The following is a 12,754-nucleotide window of genomic DNA, read 5'->3' as shown; positions in this document are numbered from 1 at the left end:
AAGAACGAATGGAGTATTGTATTTTTTTTTTTTTTTTTGTTTTCTAATGTTAACCTTGTCAAATTTTTTTTGGTGTTACCATCCGGTTCACTCTTAGAACTAATCCGGATTCGGGGCGAGTTATCGGTGGATAGGTTCCAGTCCTCTCCCAAATGTTGTTGTGTGGATTGAATACGCGGTCCTCCCTACCAAGTCCAACCTCAATCGCCACTGAACCAACATGCAATTGGTGTAACCTTGTCAAATTAGTTGGCAAAAAAATTGCATTTTCTTTACTTCTTCTTCTGATGCTTTTTTTTTACAAGGTAAGGACAATTTTCATTAGAAGCCCCTCCACTCGAGGGATACTCCCACGTAATCAAGGTAATATTACTTCCTCTTATGATGTTTGGTTGAATGTATTTATACCTAACAGTTTGGTAGGTTCGTCTCAAGTTAATATAATTTTATATGATAAAAACATTATGTTTAAGAACATGCAGGAAAGTTGAATGAGTTTGATCCAATATATTGTATTTTGCTTTTATGACTATAATCACACAGACTCGGATTATGGTATTTGGATGTATAATGCCTAAATTTATGGGTCTGCGATTGCTCCTTGACTCAAAGCTCTTGTCTTTGTGGTGTGCTCCACCTAAAGGCTAAAGTTACGTACATAAAGGTAAACTTGAACGCAACGCGTAGCCGGGATGGGTGGGTTAGTATGAGTTACCTTATCAAACTTGCGAATTATTATAACTACCCTTACTAAAATAAAATATAGAAATAAATTATGCATACAATGTTTATCTCACATTATGTGTAGGTATTTAAGTATCAAAGTATTGTATTTTTTTGGAAAAATTACTTTAAATAATCCAACCTTTAGACGATTTTTCGTTAATAATCCAACCTTTTGATTATTATCTAATAATCCAACCTTTGCACCCCATTAACTTTTATTGCACCAAAATGACGGAGAACCGGTTGAGAAGGTCAAATTTATAAAAAGAAAAAAAATATTAATTTCTGCCTCCTTTTTACTCCTTCCTCTGTTTCTTTCACTGTTGAGCTCCTTCTACCTTTCAGCCATGGTCTCATGAAAGAACACCATAATTTCCGCCCCTTTATACACTCACAACACCCAAAAATCTCCCATAAAATACCATAAATCAATGACCATAACCACCGCAAAAGTACCACGAACCCAATCAGCCTCGAATATCTCCTATCTTTCTCTCTCGTTCCCCTGTTTTTCTCTCTCCTCCGCAACACCGTATCCCCCTACGAGCATCCTCGTCCCCCCCTCCCAGCTACCACCAGCCCTATTAGAAAAGCTACCCTGCCTCCATGAAACATAGACCCAACATGGAAGCTGTGGAGAGAGAAATTGAGCAGTCGTTAATGGCGACAACGACGATGACACACAAGAGTTCAGATGATTCAAACTTTCTGTAAATCAAGATGAAGCAGAAGCATCAAAAGACAAAAGCCCCAAAAACTGAAGAAGCAAAAGGGTGTATTGGGATTTGATTTTATTCGATTTTGATTTTGATTTTGATTTGATGAAAAGTTTAAGTGATTTTGATTGATACCAAATGTCTGGAGTTTAATTTCATTAACATATTAGCAAATTTGCGGTATTTAATTTGATTATTTTTTTTAATATATTGATTTTAATTTTGATTTGGATGAATAGAGTTTAATGTTGAAAGAGGAGGGAGGAAGGACGAAGGAGGAAGGAATGAAAAATAAAGAAAGTATTTTTTTTAATTTTTTTTTCTTCAAATTATAACGAATGGTTGTATGACACGTGGTATGTTACCTGCTGTATCAGGTTAATGACCGGTAAGGTGCAATAAAAGTTAATGGAGTGCAAAGGTTGGATTATTATATAATAATTAAAAGGTCGGATTATTAACGGAAAATCGTCGAAAGGTTGGATTATTTAAAGTAATTTTTCCTATTTTTTTTTCCTATTTAACTCATTTTTTTTATCAAGATTAATTCTCAGATTACATATAATCAACGGGTATCACCCGAGGCAATAACTAGTTAATTGATAATAACAATTCACGTCACTGCCCTCACTGCTAACTTTGGACAATGCCATGGACCTGCATGGGGGGGGGGGGGGGCTATAATACGGGACCATCAAGGTACTTCATCTCTGTCCTCATTGCTAACTTTGGACAATGTTCGTCTTTCATGGTTGAAGTTAAAGCGCTGCTTCGAGGGGTGGAACTAGCTAAAGATTTATAGATTACCAAGCTCGTGGTCCAATTAGACAATGGCTTGTGTTCAAATACTTCAAAGTCGAGATAGTGGCAGGGGTGAATGCACACACCTGCTAAATCAATGCTTCGAATTGATAGATAGAGCAGAATGGTCCATCAAAGTCGTTCATGTGTACCGTGAGGGAAATCGGGCAACAGATTGGTTGGCCAACCAAGGCGTTATTCAGAGCGTCACTCTTCAAATTTTAACCTTTGTTCCTTTCAACTTAAATAGAATCTTAATGGAGGATATTAGTGGTGTGCCTTTTCTTTTCTTTTTTTTGTTGAAAATGAGTGACTATTAATTACTTAAAACATAGATCATACTATACAACAATAAAGTTTGTTAGTTATCTCCACTCCTTGTGGAGGCAAAAATATAGCCACATATGACCCAATGGCTACGAAGCAAGCATGCTTCCAAAAAATGAATGTCATTGTTCACAGAGATATCACTAAGCAAACATGGGGATGGGGTAAGTTCAATGCCTTGATCCAACAGACTCAATCAGCCGGTTCTTGGCCTTTTTTTTCCACGTAATCCACCTCCATAAGATGCTCCCTCCTTCTGAATTCCACCCAAAGGCATCCTTGAATTCTTTGCAATTCCCTACATTTACCATACAGATTAGTGAGCCATGAAATTGGAGCTTGATCATTGTTAATGTTTTCAACTGCTTCCTTGCAATCTGATATGATGGACACATTTTGCCAAGTTTTTTCAATGGTCCATGAGATGGCCATCAGAATAGCTTGAGCTTCTGCAACATTGGTTGTGATTATGGTGAACGTTCCAGCTATACCATCAATAAACATGTGGTTTTCATCCCTACATACAATGGCATAGGAAGCAAGGAGAGTATAGGCACAGAAAGAAGCGTCACATTTAACAATAAACTTGGTTTGGGTTGGGGAATCCATATGCATTGGTCTACCCTGTTGGGTTTTTTGGGTTTCTGTATGTTCAAATTCTTTAGCCAGCCATACTGTTTGATGACACCAAGGGTCAATTGTTTTGTTTTCTTTTTGGAAGGTCCAAAGATTTCTCCTGTTCCATATTCTCCAAAGGCAGAAGGCAAAAACAGTTTGGGGAGATGTGTTCAAACTCACTGTTTTTTCATTCTCGTTCAAATTTTTCAACAACCAGGTTTCAAAATCAGAATGCAAGTGACTGCATTTGGGGTTAAACTTTTCCTCGCATCATTCCTCCCTAGTTAGTTGTTTTGGCTTATTTGTTTTTGTTCTTTTTACTTTTGTTTTTTTGTTATCCTTTTGGAATTACTTCCACACTTGAATCAAAAATAATAATTTACGTCACAACTAAATTATTGTCTCAATGAATTAAGGAAAATGACCCTAGCTAGACATTAACTTAACCTTCATAGTTTTTATGGTCCAATTTGCGATCTACTACCTCCGTTCAAAATGATATTTAAACTTTCTGTTTTAGTTCTTTTCATAATGTTTTTACACTTTGCGTTATTCTAGTTTTGGACATGAAAATTTACTGCCTTACCCGTCTTATTCCATAACATTTACAATGTTCCTCCCACTTTTTTTTTTCACTCTATTCTTTTTTTTTTTCTTACAGCCACCCACCTTTTTACACATTTATTTTACATTAGGATATGAAAATTGTACAATTTGTTCTTTACCACCTAAAAAAATTAAAAATTTATCTTTTACCCCCTAAAAAGTAAAACTTATTTTTTTACCACCTAACTAAAACAAAACTTATTTTTTTACCACCTGAAAATTTAAATTAGATGAAACCGTTAATGTGGGGGAGCCACAATAAAGGTAATATCTCTGATATTTTCTCTTCTTCCACGATTTCATGTACTTAACATCCCTTTCCTTCCCCTGCTTGATTCTCTTCCTTGAATTCACTTAATTTTTGCCCCCAGTAATTCACAAAATTAACAAAATTCAATGGTAGTAAAGAGAGAAAGTGAATGAGTTAAAAGAAATACTGGAGATTGTAAAAAATTGGTGGAAAATTTAATTAGTGGACCTCACATAACATTTTCATCTATTTTTCCGTTTTTCACGTGGTAAAAAACAAGTTTTTTTTTAGATGGTAAAATACAAGTTTTAGTTTTTTAGGTGGTAAAAATAATTTTCAATTTTTTTAGGTGGTAAAAAATAATTTATCATTTACTTTATCCATGTTTTATTATGTTCAACTAACTTTTCAACTTTTGTCTTAATATTTGTGCAAATTGTAACCGTAAAAACCTTTATGAAACAGACGTAGTAGGTACTTAAAAGTAGAAGGAAAGGTAAGAGAACTCATATCCCTTGTCACCCCCGTCCCTCAACCCAACAACCCTGGCTTGATAGTAAAATCCCTTCAATCTCGCATTTATTTATTGCAAAATTAAACATAGTCTTACTGTTAATCACACCTTAATTTTACATGATTATACAAGCACCTTGCGTCAAAAAAGGCAAAAAAAATAAACAGTTAAAAACATAATCTTTTAGGGTTCTTTTAGTTAATTTGTTATTATTTAATTCCTAAATAGATTTTTTTACATACAAACATGTTTATTTTTTTCTTTAGTTTTAATTATTTTTTCTTACATATTTTAGAAACTGTGTATACTTTTAAGCACGTGCAGCGTGTATATAGGACCATATAACATGTTTTAATCAATGACCGTGTATATAGGTCATTGAAGTATTATTTTAGTTCATTTTGATCGAACTTTAGTTTCGTAACTTAACACTTAGCTGTCCACCTAAGAATCGATAATACCCTTACAAAAATTGTTAATTTTTTTATAAAATGTTGGAACATTACTTGCGTATATATCAAATTAGATTTTTGAAAATATCGACACAAATCGCGTGCATAGCATACTAGTATATCCTTAACGTAACACAACATATGAATATTTTCATACTTCTCCAGTCCCCCCGTTTCGAATTAATGGCCACACTTTACACTTTCACGCTTGTCAATGTAAATGTTTAAAGATTAATATTTCTAATTTTGTATTCATAAATATTATAAAAATTTGATATTCCTAAAGTACAAATCAAGAAGTGTCAAACAAATCTCTCACGATTATATTTCTTTTACATATAAATTAAAAATGATAATCAAATTGAAATTTACGAATAGTGTCAATAGTCAAAGTGTAACTATTATTTCGAAACGAAGGGAGTGTAAAGGACGACGAACCTATGATAGCTGTCCTACTTTCCAAAATTAAAATTGTTAAGATGTTGGGTAGGTTGGTGATTGGTGGTTAAGACCATTCAAAACTAAATTAGCCTAATGCAGGATAAGTTTCTAAGTTGTTTACAAACACTTGGGTACAACTAAAAACATGTACGTCTAAAACATATTTTATAAAGTTAAAATCGATTTTGTAATATTTCAAAATGGAGACGAGAAGTCAAGTACGGAGTATTATCTTGTTCAGATTATAGATATTTTGTTTTGGGTGAATGAGTCAATATTACAATATAAATTTCAAATAGGGAAATGAGAATTCGATAAACCTGTAATATGATAAATTTTTAGTACATTTTTCAGGTATAAATGAGCCTTTAATACAATACAAATTATAAATAGGGAAGTGAAAGATCGTAACATGTGATCTATTATACAAAAACGTTTGATTTTCTCCGCTAAATAAAGACATCATTAATATAATTTTTAGATATATTATGATACATAATGTATACGTCGTATCCGCTTAATGATGGTAAAGAAGTCAAATATCCCTATCCTTGATTTTGTGATGTAGGTTACCAAATTGTTGTTGATAGTATTACGTGCAACAAATTCATAGGAAAATTAAAGTAGGTTATTTACTACAACCATAGAGGAGGGGTTTACCGAACTCAACTCACTAACTCACACACACACATCCACGTTGTTTGGAGAAACAAATTAAAACCTTACTAACGTTAATTGGTCAACTCAGTTACTAACGTCTTCATAATGTTTTTTTTGGTGCTTACTAACGTCTTCATAATGTGGTGTTGTATTGTTATTGGTTTAGTTCACTATTTTCATTTTGATCGACTATTTTGCCCTTGGGCGTCAAAGTCAAAAAATCACGCTTGCATTATTGTTCGGGAGTCTAGGGATAAAACGGGTGTAATACTGACAAAACTTGAAACAAGAACAACTGATCAGCAGTTTGAGAGCAAAAGAATGCAAAGAGAGTTTGGGAATTTTAGTATATTAGATTGAATGAATAACAGAATTACAGTGAGGAATGCTTATATACAAGTTAGAATTCTAGAAGCATCTATAAGTTGTTATAACTAACTGATCATGATGTCAGCAGTTCAATAACAGAATAACAGAAAGTGCACCTAGGGTGCTGACTGTATGCTGACAGTGCAAACTAATCGAGCTTGCAATGCTTCAAGCTGAGATGCTGAAATGCTGGTGTTGTATGTCTTGTTTCAGCTTTATAAATAGAACAAGTAGCAAGTATAACATATAATGTTAACATCCCCCCTCAAGATGGAGGCTCACAAGCTCCAATCTTGGACAAGAGAGTCTGGAACTGCACAGATGAGAGAGGTTTGGTAAAAATATCAGCCAATTGTTGCTGTGTAGGTAGATAAGTGAGGTGCAACAATCCCTCTAGGACTTTATCTCTTGTAAAGTGGCAGTCTATCTCAATGTGTTTTGTTCTCTCATGGAACACTGGATTTTTAGCAATGTGTAAAGCTGATTGGTTATCACAGTGCAAAGTGATTGGCTTGAGATCATAAACACCCAAATCTTCCAACAAATTAACTATCCAAGTCACCTCAGAAGCAGCAGCTGCCATTGCCCTATATTCTGCTTCTGCTGAAGATTTAAAAACTGTTCCTTGCTTTTTAGACTTCCAAGACACTGGTGAACCACCAAGTAAAAGAATGTATCCAGTGATGGATCTTCTAGAATCTGGACAAGAAGCCCAATCTGAATCTGAGAAAGCCTGTAAGCTGATATTGTTTGAACTTTTTAACAAAATCCCTTGACCTTCTGTATGTGTCAGATACTTCAAAGTGTGATGCAAAGCTGCTACATGTGGCACTCTAGGGCACTGCAGAAACTGACTCAGTGTTTGTACTGCATATGAGAGATCAGGTCTTGTGTGTGTTAAGAAATTCAACTTTCCAACTAGTGATCTGTACTTTTCTGTGTCAGAATAAAGTTCACCTTCTGTGTTACTGAGCTTGACATTTACTGGTAAAGGTGTAACTGTTCTCTTGGATACATCCAAACCACAGCACTCAATGAGTTCTTTGGTAAATTTTTTTTGGATAAGAATTATTCCATCAGAAGTGTATCCTACTTCCATGCCAAGGAAATAGTTGAGAGTTCCTAAATCTTTGATGCTGAACTCCTGGTGTAAATAAGCCTTCAAAGAGTGTAGCTTATCTGAATCAGTCCCTGTCAAGATTATGTCATCAACATAAACTGCTGCAACATTGATATGCCCATCTTGCTTGTTAATAAACAAGCTGTAATCATGTTTAGACTGCAGAAACCCTTGTTTTTCTAAAGCAGTTAGTAGCTTCTCATGCCACTGTCTTGAAGCTTGCTTCAACCCATATATAGACTTGATCAATCTACACACTTTGTTGGTTGGATTGTCAATTCCTTCTGGTACTTGCATGTACACTTCCTCCTTCAAATCACCATGTAAAAAAGCATTGTTGACATCTAATTGAAAGAGGGGCCATTTCCTGCTTGCTGCAACTGCAAGAAGACATCTAATGGTGCTCATTTTCACCACTGGACTGAAAGTCTCCTCATAATCAATCCCATATTTTTGATTGTATCCTTTGGCCACTAATCTAGCTTTGCACCTTTCTAAAGCCCCAGTGGATTTCAGCTTCACTTTGAATACCCATTTACAACCAATAGCTCTTTTCCCTTTAGGTAGTTCCACCAACTCCCAGGTGTAGTTTTTGTCTAAAGCATCCAGTTCTTTTGTCATTGCCTCAACCCATAAAGGGTGTTTAGCAGCTTCATAATAAGATGAAGGTTCCTTGATGTCACAAACATGAGTAAGGAAAGCTTGAAATTCCTCTAGAAAAGTAACATATGAAACCAGATTGCACCAGTGTTGAGCAACTGGTATTGTGTCTGGATTTGAGGCAGTAAAACATTCATAAGCATCCAAATATGCAGGTGGTTTGTGTGATCTTGCAGATTGTCTGATGATGGGATAAGGAAGTGGTTCAGAAGTGGAACTAGAAGTAGATTGAGATGTTTCTGTACTATGTACAGAAGGAGTAGAAGATTGAGCGGATGAGTTTGTTGGAGAAGAAGAAGAAGAAGAAGTTTCTGTACTATGTACAGAAGGAGAAGCAGATGTGGATGGTGATGGTGATGGAGTGAAGGGTTCAGGTGACACATTAGCTTGTGGTGTTATGGAATGAGGAGGAAAAATGGTAGTGGGTGAAGAAAAATCTGGTGGATCAAAAACTGTAGGGGATAAAAAAGTAGGAAGATAGATGGCATTGGTGTAAGGAGAGATATGTGTGGATTTGTGTTTGTGATAAAGGTGAAATGGAAAGTGTTTTTCATGAAAATGTATGTCTCTTGATACAAAGAACCTGTTTGTATCTATTTCCAGAACTTTATATCCCTTCTGTGTTGTTGAGTAACCCATGAACACACAGGGAGTGGCCCTTGGGTTCAATTTTGTTCTCCCTACTTTGGTTGTGGACACATAACAAAGACAACCAAAAGTCCTCAAGTGTGAGAGGTTTGGAGTTTGGTCAAACAACCTATAGTAAGGAGATTCAAGTTTCAAGGATTGCAAAGGCATCCTATTGATCAAATAGGCAGCACAAAGTATACATTCCCCCCAAAATCTCTCTGGTACTTTGGACTGTATGTATAAGGCTCTTGCTGTTTCTAACAAGTGTTTATGCTTCCTTTCTACAACACCATTCTGTTGGGGTGTATGTAACACCCCGACAATTCCCATTTTCTAAAATATCCCTTTTTAAATATAACTGTAGGGAATTATCAAAGTATTATCGCCCGTGTGAAAACGTAACGGCTTATTCAGAATTTTGCAGCGGAAAACATAAAACTAACATTTAGGTTCATAAATAATCTTATTACATATTAGGTCCAAAACCAATTAACCGGAATAAGGAAATACGAATAGTACGACAAATTTCAAATTAAGTTAACAAACCAAATCATTTAAATAAGAAAATATAACTACAAGCTCTCTAATCCCGATCCCAATGATGCATCATCTTCAAACCTGTAGATGGGCAACGCTTATTGATCCTTAGAGACTGCTCACCAAAGATGGGTCATCACAGGATCAATAAGGCATAGCCATGATCAACACACACAAACAAAGCACGTAATCAGCAAAGCTGAGTACTACATACTAAAACAATAATATTCCTAACATGATACTATTAAAGGAACCCTAACATGATACTAATGAACATAAGTAAGGGCAGACAAAACATGATAATTTGACGACCATACTTGACTAGACTAGGCTAGACTTATGACAATAATATTATTTTGGTTGAAATAGACAATGGACCGAGTTGTCCATCCAGAAGTCTTCACTAAGGAAGACGAGGTACGGGCGCGACTCCGTAACCTCAGTGACCTGCGATATCGAGGAACGTTTAAATAAAAATAGGACACGGTGATCAATCCGGTCCCAGAAAAGGCCATGGGCTACCACCATGAACCCCAACTCCTGTTTGTCCGTCACTTTAGACGTGCACAGTCTAAAGCTATTGCTACTCAGTTTCACTTTACATGATTTACAAATTGATACTCTGTTATGACTCAACAATCACATAAGGCATATAATCCACATTCGTTCACAACTGTTTTTATCTTGGAATTAAGTACGTGATCATAAAGGCATCAATCAAGACTCATTCCAATTTACCCAACCTTTCCTTTAACCATGATCAACCCTGTATATGGGTATAAAGTTTCAACTTACTAAACAAGGTCCTTGGCCCTCATAAAGTAGTGAAAAGCTAAAAAGGGAACAACAACCAATCGATCCAAACCAATCATATAGAATAATCTAGTGTTCCCAACCAACACGTTTGTACCAATAATCCATACCAACATGTTACAGTTCTCTTAGTGCAAAACAAGTTCAATAAGTTTGTCCAACAGTATTAAACATGCACATTCCATATAACCAAGTTTGTCTATAATATCAACATCACCAAGTTCAACAATAATATCAACATGATTTCAACAATTAGCACACATTCCAAGCACGCAGGTATGTACGTACCTTGTATAAACAAATTGATAGGCCACTTTAACACTTTCAAAAGTCGCCTAAAGAGAATTCTTCGCCTAAAACAACCAACAAATATTCCCAATCAATTCCTAATCATTGATAACCATAAGAGAGCATTCTAAATGCATCCTAAACATATTTAGAACTTTCCCCAATATCAAAACTTAAACATTTGATTTCCTAGAATCATAATTATTGAATTAGTGATTGAAATTCGTTGAAAACTTTTGCAAACATCGTACTTTAAATTTTCAGCAATATAAATTCATTCAAAAGCTTCACCATGGTCAATCTACGTTCCTAGTATCTCAAAACAACCAATTCAATAATCCACACTCAACTCATCATGATTAATAATCATAAAAACCTTGAATTTCATACTTTAAACAATCAAAACCAATATTTCAATGTAATTACATAATCTGAAAATTAATAACTTTATTATAAAATTCATATAATCTTAAATTCATAATTTAAATCACAAAACCCATAGCTTTAATTCAAGGACACATAATTCAAATTAATAAATCATAATAAGCCCTAACTTATAATTCAATCAACCAAAACTTGAAATTAATTCGTTTATAAACTCAACCAACATCTGAAAATCATGTTCAAACCATAAAAATTATGAATTTAATATCAAGAACATAATTTAAATCAACAATTATAATTAATTTAAAATAATTAGTTACTTAGGGTTTAAGAAATAACCAAGAACCAAAGAGGAGAGAGGTTCGGCCGGCTGGTAGGTGGTGGCTCACGACGAGGGGCTGGGCACGGCGGCGGCGTGCGGTGGCTGCTGCGCGAGCGGGGCTGAGAACACGCAAGCATTAAGGGAAGCACGAAAAAAACGAGGGGGAGGGAAGACCGAAAGCAGAGGAAGAAAGGAAAGAGGGAAGACGAAAAAAGAAGAGGATTACCGGTGAGGTCCCCGGTGGCTGAGGCTCGGCGACGGCGTGGAGGGAGAGAGGACGAGAGAGGAGGGTTTCCTCTTTTCTTTCTTTTTTTGTTTCACGTGAGTATGGAGGGAAGAGAGAGGAGGGTTTGGTTTGTTTGTTTTTTTTTTTTTTACGTGAATGAGGAAAAGAGAAGGGAGTATGGTTTTTGGGTTTTGTTGGTTTGGGCTTTGCCCAATTGGGCTAGGAGTAGAATTTAGGTTGCTGAATCCGAAATGGTTAGGATTTGCTTTCTGATTTCAATAGAACGTGATTTCAAAATCCAAATTCGTTTTAACGTAAAATTCAAAATCAATTTTGATTTCATAAATCATTAAAATATTCAAAATGTAATAACATAATTATATTTTAATTACATATTCATTTCTAAAATTCGTAAATTACATTTAAATATATTAAATATACGTTAAAATATATAAATAAAATATAATAAAATTACGGGGGATTACAATATACCCCTCTTAAAAGAAGTTTCGTCCCGAAACTTGACACGGAAATTCACATATCTTTCCAAACTTTTCAACTTATTCTTATTGTAGAAGTACTTTGTGCCACTCTTGTGTACTCTTTTGCCGACTAAGCGATACTTGTAATACTCAAGAACACATTTTCTTATGCGGAGAATCTATTTACTTGCATCATCATGTAAAGGTTGCTAAAAATAAGCATAAAATGCATAAAAACACCATAAAAATAGGTAAAAGCGCGAATTTCTATCGCATTCTACCCCTCTTAAAGAAAACGAGTTACGCCCTCGTAACTCACCTCAGGAAATAACTCAGGATACTTGGTCTTCATTTCAGCTTCGGCTTCCCACGTTGCCTCTTCGTACTCGTGGTTTGACCAAAGCACTTTCACTATGCTGACGTCCTTGTTGCGTGTACTACGCACTTTTCTATCAAGGATTTTCACAGGCCTTTCTTCGTATGTGAGGCTACTATCAATCTGGATTCTCTCAGGCTCTAAGATATGACGCTCATCCGGGATATAGCGCTTTAGTTGGGAAATGTGAAACACGTCGTGCATCTTTTCAAACTCCATTGGCAAGGCTAACTTGTATGCTACTTTCCCTATTCGTTGCAGAATCTCATATGGGCCTACATACTTGGCACTTAGCTTGCCCTTCTTCCCAAATCTAATCACACCCTTGGTTGGTGATACTTTCAAGAACACTTTATCACCTACTGCAAATTCATCATCTCTTCTTTTCGAATCAGCATAACTCTTTTGCCTATCCTGGGAAGCTTGAATTCTAGCC

The sequence above is a fragment of the Spinacia oleracea genome, chromosome 1 (assembly GCF_020520425.1).
Source record: "Spinacia oleracea cultivar Varoflay chromosome 1, BTI_SOV_V1, whole genome shotgun sequence".
In the NCBI taxonomy this organism is placed as follows: domain Eukaryota; kingdom Viridiplantae; phylum Streptophyta; class Magnoliopsida; order Caryophyllales; family Amaranthaceae; genus Spinacia; species Spinacia oleracea.
The sequence above is the reverse complement of the archived record's forward strand: the minus strand, read 5'-3'. Positions refer to the sequence as shown.